The sequence below is a fragment of the Marmota monax genome, unplaced genomic scaffold, assembly GCF_021218885.2.
Source record: "Marmota monax isolate L192 unplaced genomic scaffold, Marmota_monax_Labrador192_F-V1.1 WCK01_AAM20220418_F8-fsc00004, whole genome shotgun sequence".
NCBI lineage: Eukaryota > Metazoa > Chordata > Mammalia > Rodentia > Sciuridae > Marmota > Marmota monax.
This window is the reverse complement of record NW_026692881.1, coordinates 9964529-9977687: the sequence shown is the minus strand read 5'-3', so window position 1 is coordinate 9977687 and position 13159 is coordinate 9964529. Positions and strand designations below refer to the sequence as shown.

The 13159-nt window shown below is 42.7% G+C and overlaps 1 long non-coding RNA gene across 1 annotated transcript; it reads left to right on the top strand.

Annotated features, from left to right (window-relative positions):
* Positions 1-3014: 3014 nt before the first annotated feature.
* On the top strand, positions 3015-11343 carry LOC124096490 (uncharacterized). The gene is made up of 3 exons (XR_006852864.1): positions 3015-3133; positions 6668-6794; positions 11087-11343. It is a non-coding gene; the product is annotated as an uncharacterized LOC124096490 (long non-coding RNA).
* Positions 11344-13159: the final 1816 nt, after the last annotated feature.

Genomic DNA, 13159 nt, shown 5'->3' with positions numbered 1-13159 from the left:
ACCTACAGAAGCTCATGTGTTCCCTCCTGCCCCTCTCCCCAGATGAAAGGGAGCCCATCTGGCACACACTGGAAACCAGATGTGCTGCAGCAACCAGCATAAAGGTCTCCCTGTGCTCACAATTCCTGTCTAGGAAGTCAGAGAACTTTTGGGAAATGCAGAGCAATGGCCAAATTGGTTTGCCATGGAATGTATAAACCCAACTGACCCCATGATTGGATTTCATCCTCTGACCACAAGAGTGCCAGGCAAGGGAAATGACTGAAGTTTTCCCCATCTAAGGCCCATTAAGACAAACTGATTGACTTTAAACTTTCAGGTTTTAATTTGCTTTCTACCCAGATGGCCCCTAGGGAAGGCTGGAACAGCCCTTCCCCCTAAAAACTGGTTTAACTCTTTTTCTCTTTGGTTGCTTAATCTGAAGGAATTTTTAAAAAGGTAATACACACTACTAATTGCAAAATAAGTAACAAATTTATTGTAGAAAGTTATGAAAATATTGAAAGTAACATTTAAAAATCAACTTCAGGGGCTAGGGATATAGCTCGCTTGTCTAACATGCATGGCCCTGGATTTGATCCTAAGCATTGCAAAAAATAATTTTTTAAATAAATAAAAATCAACTGCAATTATTCTACCCAAATATATAAATATCTTTGCAAAGCTATTGCTATCTTTGCTCTCAGCAAGCTCATACTTATTAGTTTTTAATGTGAATTATGTGTATATGTCTTTAAAAAATCAGGACTAATCTTTTTCTAACATAAGTTACTGTGTTATAAATAAACATCCTGGAACATAAACTTTCTCTACATCTCTGTCTATGTTTGCTCATGCTTGGTCCCCCTCACACTCCACCCCACCTTTATTTATTTTATTTATTTTTCTCATGCTTGGTTTTTAAAAGAGGAATTAGTGACTCAAAGATATAAATATTGTTGAGGCTCTTGAGGCATATTATCAAGTGGCCCTCCAGGTAGGTTGTACCGATTTTGGCTTTATCTGCTGGTTTGACTGTATCTTTGAAGGAAGTTTGCTTCTTTCTCTCCGGCTGCATCCTGAGTTGAGATTCTAGGTCAAGGCAAGGCCAGTGAGTGATACAGCCTGTCTATGATAGTTGATGTAGATCTACATGACTCTTCTCCTTGGCAGATGAAGAGTGAGGTTAGACCATCTTGGCATGCTTTGCATCCAGATATTCCAGGACTCCATCCATGAGGAAAAATTAAAAAATACACACACACACACACACACACACACACTTTCAGGGACCCTCGGGCTCCAGCCTTCTCACTCACTTAGGTACCACAGGGGTTATTGGCACTTTTAACATGTACTTTGCTTATTAAAAGGTCTAATATTAACACACAACCAAGTAAATCTGTCGAGGGAAAGGATTTGGTGTTTGGTCTGTAAGAGAGAAATATCCAACCTTTGGAGAAGGCAGATAAGACTTCACACACCTCATAAAAGATGACAGGGAGGTTCAGGTATGTCCAACAGAAAACAAATCTGAATTTCTTAATGTGGTTGACATGGACGGTGTTTGGGCTACCCTGGAGTCTGATTTCCCTTTCTATGTTTGGGGAATTCCCCACCATATCAGCCTTGGAACAAAGTATGCTCCCTTATCTCAAGAGCCCAATACTTAATTCCTAAGCATCCCTTACAGTAAGCCAGGGGCATGGGACCCAAACTGGGGTAGGTAGGTGTGCTTCCCACACTCAGATTTGGGAACTAGTGACTTATGAAGATAAAAGGAGAATTCTTCCTGTAGCAGCAGTAGTGGCTACAACATTGGGTTTCCCGGTGGTGGCACTGGTAACATCAATAGCCCCCAAATCAAGGGTCAGTGGCAGTGACAAAGAGCTCTGCAGTGTGGATTTGGCTGTGGTCCTTATAGCCTTTCTTGTAAGCCTGTTTTCCAAGCCTGTCCCCCAACCTTCCAAATAACGTGTGGGTTTCCCCCACCAATATCCTTTCCATTAATTCATTAAACCAATCTGCTGCTTGCAGCCAAGAATCCTGGCTGATTATATCCATCAGATTCCATGTGGTCATCTAGAAATTGGGACTCTTGGTACTATGCTAGCTCAGGGCACTGAGATGAAAACTAAAGCATGTGAAAGCACCTAATCCCCACACTACAGTATATAGCAGAAACTCAGTGTAGGGTGGAGGGTCACCCTTGTTTTTAATCCTAGGCATTTTGAGTTACCTGGCTCATGGAAATCAGAGTGCCATTGGGAGAGGAAAAAAAAATCAAGCCATTTCACTCACAGTTGTAAACATCACTATTATGATTATAACTGTCATTTGTCACTTGCTCTACTGGACATCAGGCACTGTACTTGACAACATATATAAACAGCCTCCAACCCTTACAACACTACAAGATACATATTCCTTCCATTTTACAAATGAAGCATCTGACACTCCAAATGGTTAACAATTTGCCAAAGTTTTTTTTTTTTTTTTTTTTTACAAGGAATTTAAACCCAATGGAAGCAAAAGCTGTAGGGATTGTACAAAAGTTTAGAGATTCTGAGAAAAACTTAAAAATGTGAAAGATAGACATATCTAGACATCCATCGGAAATCAGTTCAACCATTTTGATCAAATCAAAACAATTAAATGATTTGATTGAGATTTCAGTGCTGAAACCTTGACCTAGAACCCCATGTATGCGTTTAGTCAAAAGGGCCAGATAGTTCCACCTCTGTCTAGATCCTGGATCTCAATGGGTGCAAGAAGATGTTTATCAGAACCCTCTTGAGAATTCTTTCAAAACACACATACCTGCCCTCACCAGCATCCCAAAGAAAAGGGACCCCCATAGCAGCTGCTGATACAAGCAGATCCTGAGACCAGTCTTAGATGTCTTGCAATTTGGGGAAACCCAAGGGAATTTTTTTTTTCATGAAGACTCACAGTTCAACTTTTACTGTCTCTAGGCACTAGGAGAAAAAAAAAATTCAAAGGTCAAAAATAAAAATACTAGTTTCTCACAATGCAGTTGGAGTGACATTGCAATGACAGGAAAATGTGAACTATGTGAGGGAGGGCAGAGGAGCTCTTCTCAAAGCTCCGGGCGTCTGAAAGGAGCACCTCCAATCCACCCAGGGGAGGCCTGGTGAGTCTGCATGTCTTTCAAAGCCAGTCTATACTTTGGCTTCCGAAATGAAAAATTACACCAAAAGAAATACCTGATTTTTATTAACTATCCTCAAAAGGAGTCTTTCACTAATTCTGGGGAAGGTATTTTGCTTGAGTGTTTTCCCACTTTGGCAAATGGGATGCAGAGGGGTTGGATCTAAGGGATTTTGCCCTGGGCAAATGGTGGAGCTCAAAACCTCTGCCAAGTCCAGGAACAATTTAAAGGAGGGAAGAGATTTCCTTGAATCAATATGGTGGAGCCAAAATAAATGGCTACTCTTGTTCTCTTGAGAAAACATTATTACTTACTTAACTTTCTTGCTTTCTTTTTAACAAAAGAGATCCTGATGCAATGGTCCAGAACCCTTGGTTCAGGAGGCACAGAGGCTGGGTCCCGTCCGGAGGCCTCCGAAGCCGCTGGGTGGCGGGAGCCGAGCGAGGGGCGGAAGTGGCTTTGGCCCCGCGCCCCGCCGCGCAGCCTGTGCGCGGAGCTGGGTTTTGACAGATTAAAGATGGCTCCGGCAGATAGGGCAGGAGCGGGTGGTGTCTGGGCACTTACCCAAAGCTCTCCGTCAACAGTGGCAAAGCGAAAACACACATGGACGATCCTGGATCCGCCGTGAAGATTTTGGAAGGAAATCTTAGCGAAAAGCCAGAGCAAGAGACGGGGGCGATAAATCAGGCCGGCAGGAGTCGGGGTGGGAGGACGCTGCTGCCGGCGGCATCACCCCCGGCCAGCGGGAGGCACACGTGGGGCCCAGCCGGCGTCGCCTCCAGCGCCCCGCCAGCTTATTCTGGCTCCGAGAAAATGAGAACATCTTGGCTGAAGATGTTGGGGGCAGCGAGTGATTTTCCCTTATTAAAAAAAAAAAAAAAAAAAAAAAAAAAACCTTTCCCCAAAGGGAACCAAAGAAATGGGGCTTCTTGTTCATCAGGCAAGGAGTTTACTAAAGCCTGGTGGCTGGGAGCTGAGGCTTCTTGGGGACGACTTCAGTATCCTGAAAAGCGGAAGGAGAGAAACAGGGTGAAGAGCCAGGCCCCATTTTTCAGAGATGTTTCCTTGGGTCCCACACTGCGGTTTTTGATAAATTTTAAAGTGAGTGGCCAACAAAAACTCCCCAGGTGGTATGATATGTAAAGACCTGGGATTTAGATTCAGGCCCCTGGGCCTCAGTTTCCTCATTCTTATCATAGGTGCAATACCTCCTGCCTCATAATATAAGACTTAGACACAGCACAGGACCTGGATGTGGCAGCCTAGATCATTGGCCTCCACTTGAGGAAGCACATCAAGTCCATGGGAAAGATGTTCTATTCTCCAAAATTCCTAATCAAACAGTCAAGGAAAAGCAGAGAACAATTAACTTGTTAGCTGTGTGCTGATAGAAATAGATCCACATTAAAAAAAAAAAATCTCCTTAGTACTTCCTTGTCACAGCCTCTTCCAATCTACCCCTCCCCTCTGAGCCCAGATCCCTCTGACCAGGTCTTTCCTTTGTCCAGAATTTGAACTAGTTCCTCACACACTAAGGAAAAGGTCTTACATAGAACGGTGCCAGCCTCCCACTGGTCACTGCCAGTGTTTCTCAGGCAGGGTAGAAGCAGCTTCCTTCCCCGGCTTTGTCCCATGGGGTAGATTGGAAATGTTTAGAAGCCTTCGCTTGTCACTACAGAAGCGCGTTAGCAGGGGAAGGAATGTAAACTGCTGTGTGAGGGGGTGTGGGCAGCAGCCTTCTGTAACAATCTTGGCCAAAATGCCAATAGCCACCTTGCTGAAGATATTTGAGCCTCTCTGAAGTAGAGTTTGAGTCTCTGGTCTTCGTTCTTGCTGTGTCCCCTGCATTAAATGCTCATCTGTCACGCTGTTCTATTCAACTTTCTCTTCCTCAAAGACCCAATTCAAAACTAATCTCTTCTAGGAAGGCTTCCTGGTCCCTTCTATTTCCTCAATGGCAGAACACTTCAGTTCCTCTGAAGTGGCCTCTATGGGATCCCCAATCACACAGATTGGTTGACCCACCTGCCCTCAACCCCCACTCTCCAAGGACTAAGAGTTGGTCCTCATGTGTATATCCTCAGGGTCTAGCACAAGGCCAGCACCCAATGAGGCTCAATACATACTGACCGGAGGAAAGAATGATGACCTTTGGCTTCTCTTCTTGTCCATGAGCCTGTGTGAACAAAGTCTGCAGGGTAGTATTCTCTCTTCCTCAAGCAAACTGCACAAGAGCTTTCCAAGATTAACTGTGAGATCACATTGCTACCAGCATGCTCAGCCCTCTTCTTTGAGAGCTGTGTTGTTGAGATGTCTGCTCTTCTCTTTCCTTTTCTCTGTGAACTGAATTATTTTTTCTGGGTCATTAAAATTTGTTTAATTTGGTTAATACCTTATTTATTTAATAATAGATTCCACCCTGGAAGCCAAGTTCAGGAACTAGGAGGCAGGGTTGCTATTTCTTTGATAGAGATCTCCTTGGCTCCAGTAATCTTAGTCCAGGCATGCTCTAGGAAACAGACTCAAATTGAACATTTGGATTCCTCAGGGAGGTGCTATAGCAGTGGAGACAGACAGATAAATAGCTGTATATGAAGAGAAGGATGCTTAGTCCTAAACAGAGGGAGAAGCACAGTGCTAGAATAGAAATGCTAAATAATATGTGGTAAATGAATAGAAACCAGCAATCAGTTTGAGAATAGAGGAGGCAGAAAGACACACTACTCCTGTAATGATCATCTTTGTGTTACCTTAGATGCTGGTCCAAACTGTGATTATGACATTTGATAATTGACATTAATTACTTCCCAAAGTCACGTCCTTCGATCCATTCTGCACCCTGCTATGAGGCTAACATTCTGAAAACAAACTTCCTGCTTACCTTCCTCACACTTAGATTTCAAATACCCTCCCATAATCTAGGGCCCAAACTCCTAAGCCTAGCATCTGAGGGTCTCTCCTGTCCCCACTGTGGATGTAGCCCTCCTCCCTGTCTCCTACTCTTCCCCCGCACCAACCTTCCACTCCAGGCAAAGTGATTAGCTGACTGTGCCCCTCAACATGAAGAGGGGCCCTGTCACCTTTGTGAATGTGATCACACTATTCCCATTATCTAAAATATCTTCCCTTTTCACTGGACTCCTCCAAATCCTGCCTGTTCGCCTTCAATTTTCTCTCAACACAAACATGCTCAGTTTCAGAAAGCTAAATCCTTCCAAATGGCCCAGCTTATTTTTTTCAGCCAGGTTCAGAGCTATCAATTGGCAGCCTTCATATCCCATCTGTTCTGGTCTGGAGGGTAGATCACATGATGCAAGCATAGCTACCTGCGGTCACATCCCTTAGTACTACCACAGGCCGGCTAATATCCCTGAGAATGGAATCAAAGTGGAAAAGTACCTGGGAATTGAGCCTGCTTCTTACTTTTGCTTTTCTTATCACTAACAGGTCTCCAAACCTATCCTGGGCTTACTGGGTCAATTTTAAAAAAGGCTTTATTCTTTTTTTTTTTTCCAGTGTCCTATTGGACAGGAGCCCTTGTTCTGTGATGATTGCAGAAGGGATGCTGAGACCACCCAGGAGAGCCCAGGACTTCTCAAATTCATCCCAGAGCACAAAAGCACAAACCCAAGCCAGCTTCCAGGTAGTCTGAGACCATCCACAAAGGTGGACATTTCTGCCCACACCATTCAAGCTCTCAAATGAGGCCTTTCCCATCGAGGTGAATTCAGGCCTAACATCAGGAGAGTTAGCTCCCAGATCATCCCTGCCATGTTCTAGAAGTTTCACCCAGTGAAGTCATTTGATCCCTAGGCATTAGTTTGTTCAGTCATAAACCACATACCTTGCTAAGTCTTTAAGAATAGAGTTGATATATTTATAAAGATGTGATACAGAGAAAATGACAAATAACTGCTAGTGACAGTGACCTCTAGACTGCTGCTAGGGGTCCTAAAAACTAATGCAGAGTGAAATCCATAGTCAGGGAAATCACAGGAACACAGCATAGATCCAAAGAGAGCAGGAAGTTAGAATTCTGCATTTGAAATACCATCTCCTCCTGCCTATCTCTACCATTTCCCACCACACACACACACACACACACACAGACACACACACTCTAAATTCAGCTTTTCCTAACCCTGTTCAGTCTTCTCAGCCTGACTCTCACTCCTGGTTTTCTATACATTTTCCCTTTTGCGGGGAGTCAGGGAGGGGGAGGCTGGGGATGGAGCCCAGGGCCTCACACTTGCCAGGCCAGAGCTGGATCACTGAGCTACACCCACAGCCCACATCTCCTTTTATTCCAGAGTCACTGCTATGTGCATTTTTATTTCTCTAGACTCCACATCCCCTTCTCATTGTTCTTTAGCAACCATCAAAGGGTGCAGCCTGTACCGTTCCCTGCTCGCGGCCTGACATCCGTTCTCATTCCCTGCTTCTGTGTCCTGGAGTCTCCCATCAGAAGTCTCTCACTTCCCACCCGACCTCCCCGTGACCGATCAATCCCCAGCCATCGTTCTCCTGAAGTGGGTTCTCCATAAATGCCTTCTGAGTGAACAAAAACTCCTGTCGTTATTCACTATCTTACAAGCCCTTTAAAAGAATGCCACCAACTCCCCTCCTGTCCTGGCCTCATCAGGAGACACGCAGCCCCACTATACAGGGCAGGTCAACCAGAAACAGAGCTGTAAAATCCAGGCAGCCCAGTTCATCGAGCCACAAAAGCAGCGAACCTTGTTTTTCCTTCCAGCCTCATAACCCCACCAGCAAGACAGACCACCTTTAACTAGGTCAACCCAATTTCCCAGTCCTCACTCTGCTCTCACCCCCTTTATTATCATGGTTCTCGGTTGGAGGCACAACATTTACTGTGCTGATTTATGTCTGGAAAAAAAAAATGGAAAGTTTCATCAACTCTTGACTGAACTGAACGAGACCTTCCTGTATGGAAAAGCACACTATGAAGGGCAATGTATTGCCCTGCGCCCTCTCCGCTGGGGGATTTTTCTAAAAAGTCTCCTGAGCTGGCTAGAACTGAAATCCTGACAACTCTGAGATAAAAGTCAGAAAAAAGGAGAACTGCTTTAGAAACACTAGTCTCATTTAACTCATGAGGAGCCATGGGTCACAGGACTTGATCTTCTCACCCCATCCCTTCCTCTCCAATTCTGGGCATCGCTTTCCCTCCAGTCCCTGTAGACCAGGCCCCGCAGGTAAACAAAAGCAGATAAACAGCTGCTGCATGAAAACACCTAGGGTGCATGGATCCCCTGCCCCACAGTGTCTGTCTCAACTTTTCCCTTTACTTTTACATGCTGCAAAGTAAAAACCAACCAGAAACATAGCCAGTGAAGGCCCCATGGCACTGAGGATTTCACTGGGTCCAAGCTGAAAGACACCCTCACCCAAGAGAGTTTGTTATCTTGTTTGCTTTACAAACCAATGGCACACAAACAGGAGACTTGCAACATGAAGGGTTCTTGAACTTAATTTTTGTGTGTGTTTATTAATAGGCAAATGAAAACGCAGCACGGGTCTCCAACCGTTGGAACTTTTGTCCCACCTACACTTGTGTAACCAGGTCAAACGGAGCCGGAGTTCTATGAGAAAGTGGATTCTAACTTTAACAAATACATAAAGTCATGACCCTTTTGTTTTGATATGCTGCCTGTTCCAGACAGGCAGAAAAGCCTCCGTTAAAACCAAGAGGTATACAAGACTTCACAATTTATTAAGAAGATTAGCTGGCTTTAGTTTGTCCACTAACGATTAGTCACTGAACGAGCATTCCCTGGGAAGCCTCCGAGGTCAGGTAACTCAAGGAACCTTTTGGTTTGAATTTTTGTTTCCCTCTGTCTTTTTGATATGTCACTGTGCTCTGGAAATTAAGGGCTATTTGACATACACCCATTCCTAACTATATTATATACAACGTGACAGGCCCACCTGAAATATTGTATGTTTTTTTACTTTCCACTATATTTGTAGAACTGCCTGCTGTGAAATTACAAAGTTCATGGTTCAGCTGAACTTTTGAACTCAAGTGAGGATTTGACACAGCAAAACAATCTAAATGAACCCAACACGAAGTTTTCATAGGCGAAACTGCTTTTCAGCCTATTGTCTGGGGTAATTGGGTAGGAAAGTTCTTTATTGATGTTGTAAAAACTACCAGTTTAATAACAGGCAGAGGGAGTGGAGAGGAGTGGATGTACCTTGGAGCATCTGAAATCACGCTTCTCTGCGAGTTCACTGAACTCTACCTGACCCCGTGAGGAAGGTCTCCCCAGGACAACCCACCAGCTCTAGGGGGTTTGAGATCGAGCAGCTCTTAATACCTCTGGGCAGAATGGCTTCTCAAGTGCTACGCAAAATAATCATAATATTCATTCAGAATAAAGTAGCTGCTACATGCACCAAATGCCTACCAAGTGCCAGATCCTTTACCTACCTATTCTCACTCAGTCTTCACACTACCAAAAAAACAAACAAACAACAAAAAAAAAAACTGTACAAGACTGCCATTACTGTCTCCATTTTGTAGATGAGAAAAATTGAGAACAGTGAGATTGAGCAATTTGCCCAAGATCACATAGCTAACATTGGGTCTTTCTGTGCCTCAGTTCTCTCATCTACAAAACAAAAATATTGGCCTAAGTGATTTCGGATTTGGGGTTTAAAGTGCTTGCTTGTGCATAGGTAGCAATGAGAGAGGGCACATGCCTTATAAAAGACAGAAGCACTTCCATTCATAGGAATCCTAATACAACCTATGAAGCAGATAGGATTGCCCCCAACTTCACTGTTGAAATAGAGTTTAGGTGAGTTCTTTGACTTGCCTAAGATTTACACAACTGGCAGGAACAGAGTTTCCATAAAATCCCTGACCCTAAAACTTAGGATCCTTCTCTCTTGACTGCAAAGGTAATGTGATATCATTTGGGTCTGCTTGGCCTCCACCTCCAAAATTTCTATTGAGTTTGAGAGCAAAGGTTGGCAGGCTGGGAATGAGGAGGAAGATTTTTTTGTTTGGTTGGTTTTTGTTTTTTTCTCTCTTTGCCTAAGTTTCAGATCGATTCAGAGTTTTTAATCTTAAAAACAAAATCATTGCCTCTTGGATTTGAGACCATGGTGCCAGGAAACTCTCTTGCAGTATGGTGCTAAATCCCGTTATCCTGGGGGTCCACCATCACCCACTGGTGTGACTGTTCTTAAGAAATCAAAAGAAAAAAGCCTGCTAGACACTAATAATTGAGATAAAGTGCATCAAATGTTTAGTCTAGTCCTTTAGTAAATGATTGACAAACTTACCTACCACATTTTTATCATTTCTACTTTGAAAATAAGGACACAGGTTTCTCCCACTCCACATCTTGGTCATTATCAGGGTCCAACAAGCTTACTCCTTTATATCTTGCCTATGCCCCTTATAAACAATATATAGCTACATTTTACTGTTTTTAAAATTTAATAATTTTATCTTTTAATTGGACATTTTACCCATTTACATTAATATAATTTCTAGCTTATTTGGTTAAGGCTATCATCTTATAATTGGCTTTCTGAGTTGTTCTACCTGTTTTAGGTTCCTTTTCTCTCCTTTCTTGTCTTGTTTTTGGGTTAATCAAATGTCAGGGACTAGAAGGAAATTCTCCTTCAAAGATTAGCCTGACAGCCCCCTGGGAGACATCCTGCCTGGGAGGCATCCTGCAGCTACCTATCTCCCAGGAACATCCTGCGGTTATCAGGATCATCAGACATCTTGCACCTGGCAGTTTTACCACTCACATCCAGCAATTGTTGATTAGAGAGCTTCCCCATCCCCAGCATATAAATACCCCTGTGTGAACAATAAAAGTTTGCAGCTTGATCAGAATTTTTGTCTTGCTCTCACCTTTCGTGTCTCTTGTCCCTTCATTCCTCCCCATCTAGGTTCGCTGCCCACATTGATGTGTCCTGCCGGACGGGACATTTGGCGCCCAACGTTGTGTGCCCGAGCCTTTGACTGAGAAGGAACGCCATCCTCCGGGAAGACTTGGCCAAGCGGGAGCACGAGATCGCCTCGGCAGACACCACCGAGAGACAGATCCAGGAGGAGAGTGAGGACGACGAAAGGTGAGTGACCCACCATGGGACAAGCAGTTTCGTCACATGATTTGTTTTTGTCAGGCCTCAAGGAGGCCCTCAAGACACGGGGGGGGGGGGGGGGGGGGGGGGCACGTGTTAAGAAAAAGGACTTAAAATTATTCTTTTCATACATAGGAGAATTGTGTCCATGGTTTCCCCTTGAAGGGACCATTGATGGTAAAAGATGGCTTAGAGTAGGAGACTGATTATTATGAAGATTATAATAATAATAATTATTATTATTATTATTAAGATTATTATGAATCCTTTGGCCCACAAAAGGTGCCTGTTCCCACCTTTTCTTACTGGAACCTAATTAATTAAAAAAAAAAAAACCTTAAAAAAAAAAGAGAGATTTTTTTGGCCTTTATGTTCTAGAAATTTGTGCTAGGAGAGTGAAAAAAAAAGATAGAGAAAATGTGATGTTTACCTGGAGAGAAATAAGTTTCAATTTTCTACTGTTTTTGTCAATACTCAGAAAGTATATACGGACCTTTTTACTACTTGATTGTCCTATGAATCAGAATGGCTGTAACTCAGCCACTGGGGACAAGAGACTTTAGCCGCTGCTGCTCGCTATGGGGTCCTAGCCCCTGCGGCCAACAGTGCTTTTAATCCTTGAATTACTTGACCTAAATGCCAAACACAGACTAACTTAAGATCTGATGGTAATGCTAGCGTTTGCTGCTAAAAAACCTTTGGAGCACCCACGTGCCACAGAAAAAAGTGCAGGATGTACAGAGACAGAACAAGCTGCTACCGCAGTAAGATCTTGGCCAGGCAGGGGAAAATGCAGACAAAATCAAACAAAACGCAATCGGCTAGGAAAACTTGGGGAACTTTTGCCCCGAAAATGGGCAGTGGACTCCATGTTGTTTGCATCACCATGGTAACCATGGGGTGCCTGGCCGGAAGAGCAGGCTTCCTGGTCCCACCTCCCACACTTCCGATTGGTTCTTCCACAATCACTCAGACAGGACTTCTAGTTCCGCCTTCCAGCCACTAATCTGTACTACTGTTTTTCAGATTTCTACCGGAGCTGTTCAGAGCCTGTATTTTTAAGAATGCCTACCTGTAAATGCTAACAAAAGATATCTTTTTCAGACAAAATTTAATTCCACAGCTTTCTATGTTGCAGCCCTAAATTTAAGTTAGTTCTGAGTTAAATAACCTGACTTTTCTCTATAGTTGTGTTACTAAATAATGTTCTATTGATGAGAGATATCAAACATGCTTCTTTATATTTTACTTTTAATTTTGGAGGTTATGAGGATGCATTTGCTCGCCACAGGAACAAAGCCGGCAATGTTCCTGTGATGACCAAAAAATCCTTATTCTCATTCCTAACTATAAAAAATAAATATGTATACTCAACAAGGATTTTATTTCAGTTACATCAAGTGACGTCACATAGAAGAGTGCACTCCTAGTTAAAAATAAATTAAGATGGATCCAAATATTTTAAGACCACGTGGTTACATAAAATTAATACAATTATAAGTTATGTTCTTACTCTTAATATATATATTTTTAAGATATTTAGATAACCTATATTTGTTAATCTATAAAATAATTAGCACATGCCTAATTGATTAGTTAATATATATTTGCCTAATTGTTTTTCTTCAACAGAAAACCCATAATTTATGTTTTGTATTTACATTTATCAGATACTCTGCCTTTTCAGTTACAGATATTTGAGATAAATGTGTTTACTATAAATTTGCTTTTAAGTGAAAATACAATCTTCAAGTAGTTTCTAATTCTCAAAGTTACTGTTCAAACTCATAAGATGATAAATAATTATAATTATGTCTACAAAATATCTAAGGATTTTAACTATATTTTCATTGATATCTCTCAAAGCTCTCCAAAATT